This window comes from Hyla sarda, chromosome 8, assembly GCF_029499605.1.
Source record: "Hyla sarda isolate aHylSar1 chromosome 8, aHylSar1.hap1, whole genome shotgun sequence".
Lineage (NCBI taxonomy): Eukaryota > Metazoa > Chordata > Amphibia > Anura > Hylidae > Hyla > Hyla sarda.
The window spans coordinates 154793789-154806518 of NC_079196.1; the positions used below are offsets into that span (position 1 = coordinate 154793789).

At 39.7% G+C, this 12730-nt stretch overlaps 1 long non-coding RNA gene across 1 annotated transcript in view; it reads left to right on the forward strand.

The window, feature by feature from the left end:
* Window positions 1-498: 498 nt before the first annotated feature.
* Window positions 499-12730, forward strand: part of LOC130284620 (uncharacterized) — a 30953-nt gene continuing 18721 nt past the window's right edge. The window contains exon 1 of the long non-coding RNA XR_008847103.1: window positions 499-530. This is a non-coding gene — a long non-coding RNA (uncharacterized LOC130284620). The remainder of the gene's footprint in view (window positions 531-12730) is intronic.

The following is a 12730-nucleotide window of genomic DNA, read 5'->3' on the forward strand; positions in this document are numbered from 1 at the left end:
AATATGAAAGTTTAGCAAGACAAGCTCAGAAAAACAAAAGATGAAGTATCCTTACAGCATGATGGGATAGCAGTCCATGTGAGTGAGAGTCCAGCTGCACTTAGGGTCTTGTCAGCTTATGCCACAGGCTTGAACCAGAGTCATTGTGTAGCATCTCAGCCTTATAAGTGTCCTTTTTTTGGAGCACAGTCTGAGTGCCCCCTCACCCATGCTTTAGATTATACATTCCACACAAATACAATTGTAATTACACATGTATGATTCCATAATCAGGCCTTGGCCTGACACTGTACATCTAGTTTAGTGGTCCATTCCAGTGGATGGATGTACAGACATGCCCACAAGATGACACAGGCCCAGATTTATCGGGAAAAAGTGGAGTGACTTTCCAAGAGCAACCAATCACAGCTCAGCTAACGAGCTGAGGTAAAGTGAAAGCTGAGCTGTGATTGGTTGCTGTGGAAAAATCTCTTCACTTTTTTCTCTCACACAGTTTGATAAATCTGGGCCACAGTTTTAGCAGCAGTTTGGTGAGTGTTTGATTGTTATTTTGGTCAGTTTCTTAGCCTAAACCAAAAGTGGGTCCAAAGCACAATATTAAGTTTAAATCTTTCCATTTCTTTGTGTGGTTCCACACTTGAATTTGGCTGAAATACTAACCACAATTAGATAGATTTACCTGTAGAAATGTTGACCAGTTGCCCGTAGTAACCAATCAAATTCCTTCTTTCATTATTTAGAGGTCTTTTTAAAAATTAAAGAAGTGATCTGATTAGTTGATATGGGTCAACTGTGTCAACTTTTCCTCTGCATAGGTTGTGATAAATCTCCCCCAGTATGTGTGAGGACCAAATACTGACCAAAATACTACCTGTGAACCCAGACTAACACTGAGCCTTTCATAGGAATGAATAGAGGAAGTAAAACTTGGTCCACATAGCGATATGACCAAAAATGAGTATCACGGTATTTCACTGTATTTTTTTTTTTCACATTGAGACTTGCATTGAGGTGGCGTAGCGGAACTAAATGGGCTTTTGGAAGTAAATGATCTGAACACTGGGGCAGTGGAGTACCCTTTTAAATAGATGTAACAAACAACCCTACAGCCTCCAGCTGTTGCAAAACTACAACTCCCAGCATGTTGGACTATATAGTAGTGTATAGTATAGGTCAGTGTTTCCCAACTAGGGGTGCCTCCAGCTGTTGCAAAACTACTACTCCCAGCATGCCCGGACAGCCGTTGGCTGTCCGGGCATGCTGGGAGTTGTAGTTTTGCAACAGCTGGAGGGCCTCAACAGCTGGAGGGCCTACTGTAGGTATAGTATATTATACAGACCCCTGTCCATCCCAGAACCCTGACTCACCTTCCCAGTTGCTGCAGGGACCGTCCGGGGAGGGTGGTCCTGGCCATCCATCCTTCCTGTAGTGTCTGGCGGCATTCCGGGTGGAGGGTGAACCGGTCCGGGCTGTCCTTCTTCTCCGGGGGGTCCTCTTCTCCACTCCGGGCAGGCGCCGGCCTAGTAACGCTGCATAGACGCCGCTGAGCAGTGACGTCCGTGCGCAGCGACGCACCTGACGCCACGGCGTAGTGGCATCTATGCAGCGTACTAGGCCGAAACCTGCCCGGAGTGGAGAAGAGGACCCCCGGAGAAGAAGGACAGCCTGGACCGGTTCACCCTCCACCCGGAATGCCGCCGGACACTACAGAAAGAATGGATGGCCCGGACCACCCCCATTACGGGTAAGTTAAAAAAAAATTATTGACTCGGAGGGTTGGGGAGGGGCCCGACCGGTATAGCGGTATGGGCAAAAATCCATACAACGGGAGAAAAAAAAAACGGTATACCGCCCAGCACTATAGCAGACTGTGGGATTTGCAATGTCTCATCTTCAGTCATTTTTTCTACTGCATGTAGACAAGATTTCTACAGATCCCACAACCTATATACATATATAGAAAGGTCCTAGCTTTGGTTTTCCTCATGAGAAACTTGTGATGAGGATGCGTCCTGTCATTTTCTGCATGGTTGTAGAGACTGGCACACAGTTCGTGTTGTGGACCAGTATTAAAGGGATATTCTAACTTAAAACAGTCTCCATTACATCTCTATTATGACCACCTACTTATGTCTCCACTGTTTTATGTGCCCGTGTGGCCTGTGTGACCTCCAGGCTCTGCGATCTGTTTGGTGCCGCCACCTTGGCGACCTGTTTATCTGCAGCACTTCTTTTAGGGTAGCTAATAAAGGCAAATGGAAGCCATGTAAAGCAGATCACACTAATCCTATGCCTGTTCTTACAGCACCAGCGGCTATACTGATAAATCTTACCTAGCTGTGAGTGAGGGACATAGTGACATGCAGCTGACGTGGATTTCTTAGAAAGCAGTAAATAACAGTACATCTCATTCTTGTCACAGAGACGAGATAAGCTGTGATTTGTGTTGTATAGCTAGTTGTATATTCAGTTTGTCCGCTCTCTCTACAGAATTGATGGATAGGATTTGTACTGCAGTTCTCAATGGGGTAACTTACATCAGTAACATTTTCTTGTACAGATAATGGGAGCTGGGGACTTTTTAGTATATTCTTATGGGTGTAGCATCATAGCAAGTCATAGGTATATATTTGATGATATACATTTATCTATTGGTACATGGGAGAAAACAAGCAGAAAAAGCTGTATAGGGCAGTACATCTGCGGAGTATATATATTTTTTTAGGGCACCATAAAGCACTAGCTTAGTCACCCAGATGTGAAATAGGCAAGGCAACTATCATGGCTAAAAGCGGCTGAAGATGTTCCAGTGATCCCCATCTAGGATTTTGTAACTTCAGTGGATTTTTATATAGAGTAATAAAAACTCAGGAAGATTTTTCAAAATCTGTGCAGAGGAAAAGTTGACCAGTTGCCTATAGCAACCAATCAGATTGCTCCTTTTCATTCAGAGTCCCTTTCAAAAATGAAAGAAACAAGCTGATTGGTTGCTATGGGCAACTGGTCAACTTTTCCTCTGCACATGTTTTAAAAAAATCTTCCCCTCAGTCTTTTGGACTGCACTGTGTAGCACTTTAAATTTTACTGACTCAAATGAAATACATACTTATATAGAAATGTTTAATATGTTTTCTTTTAACCCATTAACAACCATGGACGTCTATACTCGTCCATGTGCCGTTAACGGGGTATGATGCAGGCTCCCGACTCGAGCCTGCATCATACCGGCCGGCCCCCAGCTGATTCCTGTAGCTGTGGGCCGGCGTTAATAGCCGACAAGCCACGGGCGGCTATTAAACCTTTAGATCGCCACTGTCAAAGTTGACAGCTTCGTATAAAGGTGCCTTTATTCCATGCCAAGTGGTCCAGTGGGGTGATCCACTGCTGACGTAGCCTGAGGGCTTACCTCTACTGTAGTGCCGACTCCTGCGCTCAGAATGATAAAGCCTTATCAATTTAGCGCAGAGCACACAGATCAATGTGGTTCTATGGAACCACATCGATCTGTATGAGGAATCAAATGATTCCTCCTAAAAGTCCCCTAAGTGGACTAAAGGTGTTAAAAGAAAAAGTTAAAAAACACACACACATTAACCCCTTACTTATTAAAAGTTTAAATCCCCCCCCCCCCCTTTTCCCAAATTCTAAATATAAAATATATTAACATAATAAAAATAAACATATGTGGATAGGGGATAAGTTTTTCACCACTGGATATCTCCTTTAACTTTTATTGTGCAACATAAGTCAATAAAATGTTGTATTGCGTATCGATTTATGATATTTTATTGACATATTGTACAATAAAAGTTACCTTTTAAGAAATGGTATTTAAGGGGAATTTTGTGCCCTGGGTTATTGTGTAATTATTGATTTGGGATCCATGACTTTCCCTTGAGGAATTTTGTGATTAATGTTGTCAATAATCCCAGTATACAAGGAGAAGTATAACTATGCATATTTCCATCATACTGTTAGATGTCACATCCTGTATACTATCTTCCAAAAGTGCACAAAATGCAATTGCTGCGGCGAGGTTCCTCCAAATAAATTACCCAATTGTATGGAAATGTACAAGGTGATTTTATTGGGCACACTTCAATGTGTTTCTAGTCCAGGGATCGGACCCTTCGTCAGGACAGTGCATTCAGGACAATAGACAGACACATACTGATATAGCAGCAGTAAATACATCCTAAAGGTCATACTAATTAGAATATTCACAAACACTAGTTAAGAAGATTGTGTAAGTATATCCACTAACTCTGCCTTGATGAGAGGGTACCTCTCATCAAAAAAACTTTTGATATATTATAGATTGATGTATGCAGAATAACTTTACAATTGCATGTTATTAAAAAATATGCTTCTTTCTATTTAATTTTCCACTTTGAAGAAATGACCACTAGGGGTCTCCCTACCAGTCCTGGCAGCAAGTATTTCAGACTCATGCTGGAGTCCTAAACACTACGAGCTGCCAGTCTGCTTTGATCACAAAGGAGAACACTCAGAGCTGCCAGCCTGCTTTGTTCACAGCCTGTTTGGCTGTGAACAAAGCAGGCTGGCAGCTCTGAGTGTTTAGGACTCCAGCATGAGTCTGAAATGCTTGCTGACAGGACTGATCGGGAAAAATACCATAGAAAGAAGCATATTTTTCATTAACATGCTATTGGAAAGTTATTCAACATTCATTAATCTAAAATATATCAAAAGTTAATTTGATGAGAGGTACCCTTTAAACAAACATTGTACGTTACACGTGGTATACAGTGTATTAAAATAGGCCATAATGAAGCCCCATATACATGGATAAATGAATAAATGTATTAAACCTAAAAGCTTTAGCAGGCCATATAAAAACAAGAGTATGTATTCTTATTCAACTCAATAAGTGCCATTAGTAGGTTAAAGGGGTACTTCCGTGAAAAACTTTTTTTTTTTTTAACTCAACTGGTGTCAGAAAGTTAAACAGATTTGTAAATCACTTCTATTAAAAAATCTTAATCCTTCCAGTACTTTTTAGGGGCTGTATACTAAAGAGAAATCCAAAAAAGAAATGCATTTCCTCTGATGTCATGACCACAGTGCTCTCTGCTGACCTCTGCTGTCCATTTTAGGAACTTGTCAGAGCAGCATATTTTTGCTATGGGGATTTTCTCCTGCTCTGGACAGTTCCTAAAATGGACAGCAGAGGTTGCAGAGAGCACTGTGGTCATGACATCACAGGAAATGCATTTCTTTTTTGGATTTCTCTTTAGTATACAGCTCCTAAAAAGTACTGGATGGATTAAGATTTTTTAATAGAAGTGATTTACAAATCTGTTTAACTTTCTGGCACCAGTTGATTAAAAAGAAAAAAAAGCTTTCCACGGGATCCACGCCAATTTTGGCCTTAATGACCAAGGCCCATTTTTCAAATCTGACCTGTCCCACTTCATGTTGTTACAACTTTAACTTATCAAAGTGATTCTGAGAATGTTTTTTCGTGACACATTGTACTTAATGTTAATGGTAAATTTTGGTTATTAAATTCACCATTTTATGTGGAAAAACTCCAAAATTTGGGGAAAAATTTGTTATTAATTCACATTTACATTTATGTCTACTTTATGTTGGCATCATTTGTTAATAGTTGTTTTACTTTTGTAGGACATTATATGACTTTTTAAAAATGATAGAGAAAATTTCAAAATCAGATCTTTTTGGGACCAGTTCAGTTTTGAAGTGGATTTGAGGAGCTTCTATGTAAGAAACCCCCTATAAATCACCCCATTATAAAAACTGCACCCCTCAACATAATCAAAATGACATTTGCGAAGTTTATGAACCCTTTAGGTGTTTCCCAGAAATTAAAGCAAAGTGGAATTCAAAAATTGTATTTTTCTTTGCATATATGCCATTTTGCTCCATTTTTTCTGCAACACAGCGGGTGCTAACAGGGAAATAATGCTCAATATTTATTCTCCTAATTCTGACATATTTAGAAATATCCCATATGTGGCCCTTGTGCACTACATGACTCACACACAGGCCTCAGACATGACAAAGCACCATTTGGATTTTGGGTTTTCCTATTTATTAGTTAGGTAGTATCACCCTATTCTAAGGTCTGTAATGTTTTATTTTTTCACCAATGGAGCAGTGTGAGGGCTTATTTTTTGCGGGATAAGTAGCGGTTTTGAATAGTACTATTTTTTGGTATGTCTGACATTTTGATTACTTATTATTACATTTTTAGTGAGGCAGGATTTCCAAAAAGCAGTAATTTGACAAGATTATTTATTTATTTAAAATTTTTATGGTGTTCACATGCAGTATCAATGACATGGTAATTTTATTCTGCAGGTCGGTACTATCACGGCAATACTTCATTTATTTACTTTACGGTTTATAACTTTTACACTATAAAAACTTTTTGATAAAAAAAAATGTTTGCATCGCTATTTTCTGAGAGGTGTAATTTTTTTTTTATACAATGTTGTGCAAATTTTTTCCATGAAGAGTTGACATTTTTAGTGGTGCCATTTTGGGGTTCATGGGACATTTTGATCACTTTTTATTTTAGTTTTACAGAGGCGGCATTGATATAAAGCCATAAATTTGTCAAGGTTTTTATTTAAAAAAATTATGGCGTTCATCGTACGGGTTTAATAATATGATAGTCTTATTGCTTGGGTTGTTACGGACACAGTGATACCAAATATGTGTATTTAATTTTTTGGGGGAGGGAAAGGGAAATTTATAAAAATATTATTTATTTAGTGTATTTATTTATTTTTACTTTATTTTACTTTTTTTTTTTTTTACTATTCCACTAGGGGACTTGACATTTATAAAACACTGCAGTACAGATCTGTACTGCAGTGTATTATCCCTATCAGGGAAATGCTGACAGCTGTCAGCATTTTTACTGATACACATAGCAGATCAGTCTTTGCCTCTGGCATAGCCTGATCAGCTTCCATAGCCAGGGAACTAGGGGCCATTCGGATGTCCCTGGTTGCCATGGCTACCAATGAGACCCTGCGGTAGCTTCGCGGGGTCTCATTGGAGAACAGAGGGAGCTCCCTCCCTCTGTCACCAGCGATTAGTGCTGCTGTCACACTGACCGCAGCACTGAAGGGGTTAACTGTCAGAATTGGAGCGCAGCTGCGGCGGGTGCCTGGCGATATGTGATCGCCGGCCCAAGCCGCTGATCACCCTCCGCACGACCGCGTCGTCGTAATCTGGAATGGACATATATATATACGTCCATTTGCATTAAGTCACAGGGAAATTGGACGTATATATACGTCCATTTGCGGGAACGAGTTAATAGCAGCGGTCTGTTAACAGCGTTGCTGTCACACAGGAATCAAGGCTCCATATTAGCTTTGGTTTATAATACCAACTATATCGAAACCCAAGCTGCAGCAATGTTTAAAGCGGGTGGGGCTGGTTCCTGGTGTCTCTGGTCTACTCAGGAATCAGGGTTTACACAGGAATCAGTGCTCCGTGTTTGCCTGGGTTTGTAATAGCAAATATATTGAAACCCAAGCTGCATCGATGTTTAGAGGGGGCGGGGCTAGTTCCTGGTATCTCTGGTTTACCCCGTAGCTGGGCTATTCACTTGTACGATGACACCGGCACTGTGAGAGCAGCTTTTGGCCGCACAGTGCACCCATCGCTCAAAAGAACAGTGTTGCTAGTGACAATTTTTATTTATTTATTTGTTTTTATGCGTTTTGAGCAGGGCGGTGTTCTACTTATGACAAGGAAGGGGGGGGGGGGGGGCGGTAGTGTTTGTCATTTATTAAGCCAGGACATAGTGATAGATAAATGTTATATGACAACTGGAGACTTGAAATAGGAAAAAATTTACAAAGTGAATTGCAATTACATTTTTAAAAAGCCATATATCATGGGCTATAAAATCCATAAAAAACCATAGTGTATAGTGTTAAATATCCATATGGAACATATGAAAAGGATATGGACTCAAGATTAAGGTATATAGATTAATATTACTGAGTTGAATAAGAATACATTCTCCCTTTTTTATAGGGCCTGTTAAAGCTTTTAGGCAAATGTGCAAATGTCATGCCAATATTCAACAAAGGGGCCCAGGGATTATAGGCTTGGTAGTTTAACCTCCGTTGTATCTAAATATCTTGAGGATTTTCTGAGAGATGCTAAATTGGAGTTTCTCAATGAAAGTAAATGTATGACCCCATATCAGCATGGGTTTAAACTAACCGGATCAGCTTTTATAAGGAGGTGAGCTCAAGACTGGACCAGCAGGAATCACTGAATGTCGCATACCTTGATTAAATACCTAAAGCATTTGACACTGTGCCATATAAATTATTGGGTCTGAAAATGAGAATGCTTGGGCTGGGGTAACGGGTGTAAGTGGGTAATTAACTGGCTCAGGGATAGGAAACAGAGTGTGTTTATTAACCTCTTAAGAATGCAGGATTTAAATGTACGCCCTGCGCCAGCTCTTGTTCTATGATGCACGCTAAGAAGCTGAGCTCACGTCATAGCGGGATGGTCCTGCCTGCTAATGCCAAACATTACTGATCAAGGTGCTGTCCGGCATGAACTCAGTTGATGGCAGAACTGATCGGGAAAACCGTTGGGAAATTGCGGGTCCGGATAAGCTGAGAGGACAGAGTGAAGGCACTTACCTGACTCCAAGCCGTCTAATCGGTGCTCCAATGCTCTAGGAAGCCATAGCAGCCTAGAACTAGGGAGCGCCAATAACACTGATCAATGCAAATGCAAAGTATTGTTCAATGTATGCATGTAAAAGTCCCTTATGGTGACTAAAAAATAGTGAAGAAATGTTAATAAATAAACATGCAAAGTTTGTTGAAATGACAGGTATGCTTTAAATATTAGTACCTTTAAAGGTGGAGCTTCAATCTAAAGCTTTAAGGGGTAAGATCCAGTTTTTCCCTGCCAAGCTCCACATTTCAGTGATGTATCTTACTTTCTCAGTATCAGGTTGTTTACCATAAAGAACAAAATTCACAGCTTAAAAATTGGCAGCACTGATGTGTCAACAAAGATTTTTTTCTGAGTTTGTTCGAGCGGTGTTTTGAGTGTTAGCAGAAAATGTCTAAATTCTTATTATATGAAAATGAGGCAGAGAACAGACTTTGTATGTCAGCTGCCACAGCTGCTGCCCTTTTGTAGGTTTGATCATTGCCTTCATTGTATTTCATTTCTGCAAAAATATAAACGTATCATTGTTTAGTATTCCTTTTTGCCTTGTCATGTTGTTAAGGTGTTATACTATTCTTCATATCAACATCATTGTCATTATGGTTTATTTTGGGAAAAGACTCGCAATCTCAGGTGTAAAGTTGAAAAAGTCTATTATAACTAATATAACTAATTTTAACAATGGATGGGAGGAAATTTGGACCAGAAATATATTGGACAAGCCTTGTACTTGGCTGAAGTTCGAAAGAAAGAGAGGAAAGAAACATCAGAAGCAAATGACACAAATAAATTTGCGACAAAGGTTTTTATGACATGGATGTATTTCAGAAAATTAATATCTGGTTTAGACAGTAATATAGATTTAAATTGTAGTGTAAATAAATATGTCATTCGGGCTCCTTCTGCCAACCTGTATATATGTCTAAAAAAAACAAGGCATATAGGTTCAAGAAGGTAGTCAACCTCTAAAAGACATCCAGTTTGCTGTATTGCGTTTAGAAATATATTGTTTTTGAGCGCTTCCCATCCATATTTGTCATTATTTACTAATATTTGTGTACACCAAAGTGCAGAGATCAATAGGTGAGATCTGCTTCACTTTTTTCCCCATCACTTTTCAAATGTAAGTAAAAAGTAAAAAATAAAAAAAAAATGAGTTAACTTGTTCTACACAATAATAAATACCACTGATCCCATGTACAGTATAGTTTACATTTTAGGCGTTAGGCTTTCAGTGACTATATCAGTAGATGAGTGATTTGTACTTTTAAGGCTAAGTTTCCACTTTGTTTTTTTTTTCTGGCAGTTTTTGGAAAACTGCCACTGCAGTTTTTGAGCCAAAGTCAGAAGTGGATCCATAAGGGAGGAGAATAGTAAGTACTTCCTTTATATTTCCCATTCCCTTTGAATACACTTCTGGCTTTGGCTCAAAAACTGCAGTGGCAGATTTCCAAAAACTGCCAGAAAAAAAACCAAGTGGAAACTTAGCCTTAGAATTAGTATCTGTGCTTTTACTTTTGGATTAAATACAGCTTTCTGCCAAATTGATATAGATACATTAGAATATACTCTATGATACAGTAAATTCTAAAGTAATACAGAGGGGTTACCTGTTCAGGATCCTCATCTATTAATCACAGTGGGGTGCGACTAATAAGACTTTTTTTAGCTAGAGAGGATACAGCATGTCTAGGCATTAAAGGGAACCTGTTAAAATGGTGTATTTTTTGCAGGTATGGTGACCCACGGTGTATGACGGGACAACAGGGTGTAGTGGTGTAGGTGGTGGGGCCAGATGGTATTAACCCCTGGGGGAAGATGTTGTTAACCCCTAGTGTTCATGATGCCAGGATGTGGTTGTATGGTGAAGTATGCAACCATGGAGTGGGGGGGCTCAATCTAATCGTTAAAAAACAATGGGTGCCTGCATCAGTGAAAAAATATACCAACAATTGTCAGGCAGAAAAAGCTACACCGAAAAGTAGCGGAACACCACACGAATAGTAGAGATATACAAACATTCTTTATTGCACAATTTAAACATACAAAGATTGGAAACCTTAAGACACAAAAGTATTAATAAAAACAAAGCACAACCAAGAGGAGAGGCCATGAACCCCCTCCTCTAAGAAAGGCACCTCTCCTCAAAAAAATGATATAAGGTGGATGAACCCCAGTCAGCATATAAACCAGCCTTAGTGCAATAATCTGTTTCAATAGAGTATATTCTGATGCACCATACTAAATAAAAGACATAGAATACTAAGATGCTGGAATAATAAAGCGCAATAAAGTATATACAACCATAAATGAGGCAAGTGTTCCAGACTGGAGGACATCCAAGATATCAGCAATAGTGCAGCAAGGACAGGGCCACAGAGGACAGTGGCCTCTCCTCTTGGTTGTGCTTTGGCTCTTATGGCCAGTTTAAAATGATTTTATTAATACCTTTGTGTCTTATGGTATCCAATCTTTGTATGTTTAAATTGTGCAATAAAGAATTTTTGTATATCTCTACTATTCATTTGGTGTGCCGCTACCTTTCAGTGTAGCTTTTTCTGCCTGTCAATTGTATGGTGTAGGGCACCGCCGACAACCAACCCAGAAACGGCATATATTAAATCAGAGTCCAAAGCAGGTTTTGCTGCAACTGGAACTTTACTGAAGAAGGCAGTATAACGTTTCTTACAGACAGCCAACTTCCACAGAGGCGAACGGGACACAGGGAACCTCTCAGGCTTGCTTGGACTTGTGTGGTAGTAATAATGATGCAGGCCACTGTGCTACTGTTATGACTTTGGTAGGGACAGTAGAGACTTGACTTGTAGACATAAATGAGACTTACAGATTAGATGTGGCTGCAGAGTTGTAGGCTTTGGCCTAGCTGTACTGGACTGAACTTGTATAGGACTTGTGCTTGCTTTAATATCCAGGAAGTGAAGAGAGCTAGTGTGGAAACTACAGCCCTTTATATATCAGGGGGCTGGACTAAAGCCCATTGGTAGCTGGTTGCCTGTGGTTACCTGTGCCTCTGTAACTCTGGGTATCAGGTGATCACATGTCACATGACCATATCACATGACTTTAGGAAGGTCCTATACAGTTTATATATCCTAATAACCTTTGCACATAGCTTGTATTAACCGTACAATACCGAACATAAACATAATTAATGTACATAGAAATCATAATAATGACCTAGTGGGATCCTGCAGGGGAGCCCTGTGGACTTGAAGCACTCTCCCTGAGGGGACTTTAGGAACTGTACAGAACCATGTTCGGAACCGGGACACGACAAACCCCCTTACTTAAAATAAGTTGCCCTCGACGTCTGTTCCCTTAGGGAGATGAGCCAAATGGCCACTGGGCCGTATGCAGTCCTGAAGCACTACATACAATGTCACAATTCCAGCCTGATGAAACGAATATGAAAACTGATGAACTGGTGATAAGAGTCTCTGTATATAATGTCTATACATGCTCTGCAAATCTGATGAACAGAAAAACTCTAGGACTTGCTTGAGGTAAGGATTCATTATCTTATGAATACATATGACTATAAAGACATGACAATACTTGTGACTTAACTTTTTTTTTAGTAGGTACGACTATAGACTATACACAACTAGTGACTATGCATATAAGAGACATTGCTGAGTATACATTTCTGACTGACAAAGACATTTTATGACACTGGACTATATCTGACATTCTATTATGACTATTACATCACGCTTTATGAGTACAGCGATGTTTGATTAGGACTATGATATATCTGACTATGACTGACATATGACTGACTATTAGACTTGGTATGCATGGTTATGGCAATGCTTATACATCCACTTTGACATTATACCACTGTTTATTTTTTCTGTTAGACACTGGTTGTGAATTGGGTTGCCGGATGCTTTCTGCCCAATGCCTTGGCTACTAGGGTCTATCGGCATTACACACTTACCCCTAGAACACTTTACTCTAGATAACATTTGACATTCTGTTACCTTACTTTTGTACATGT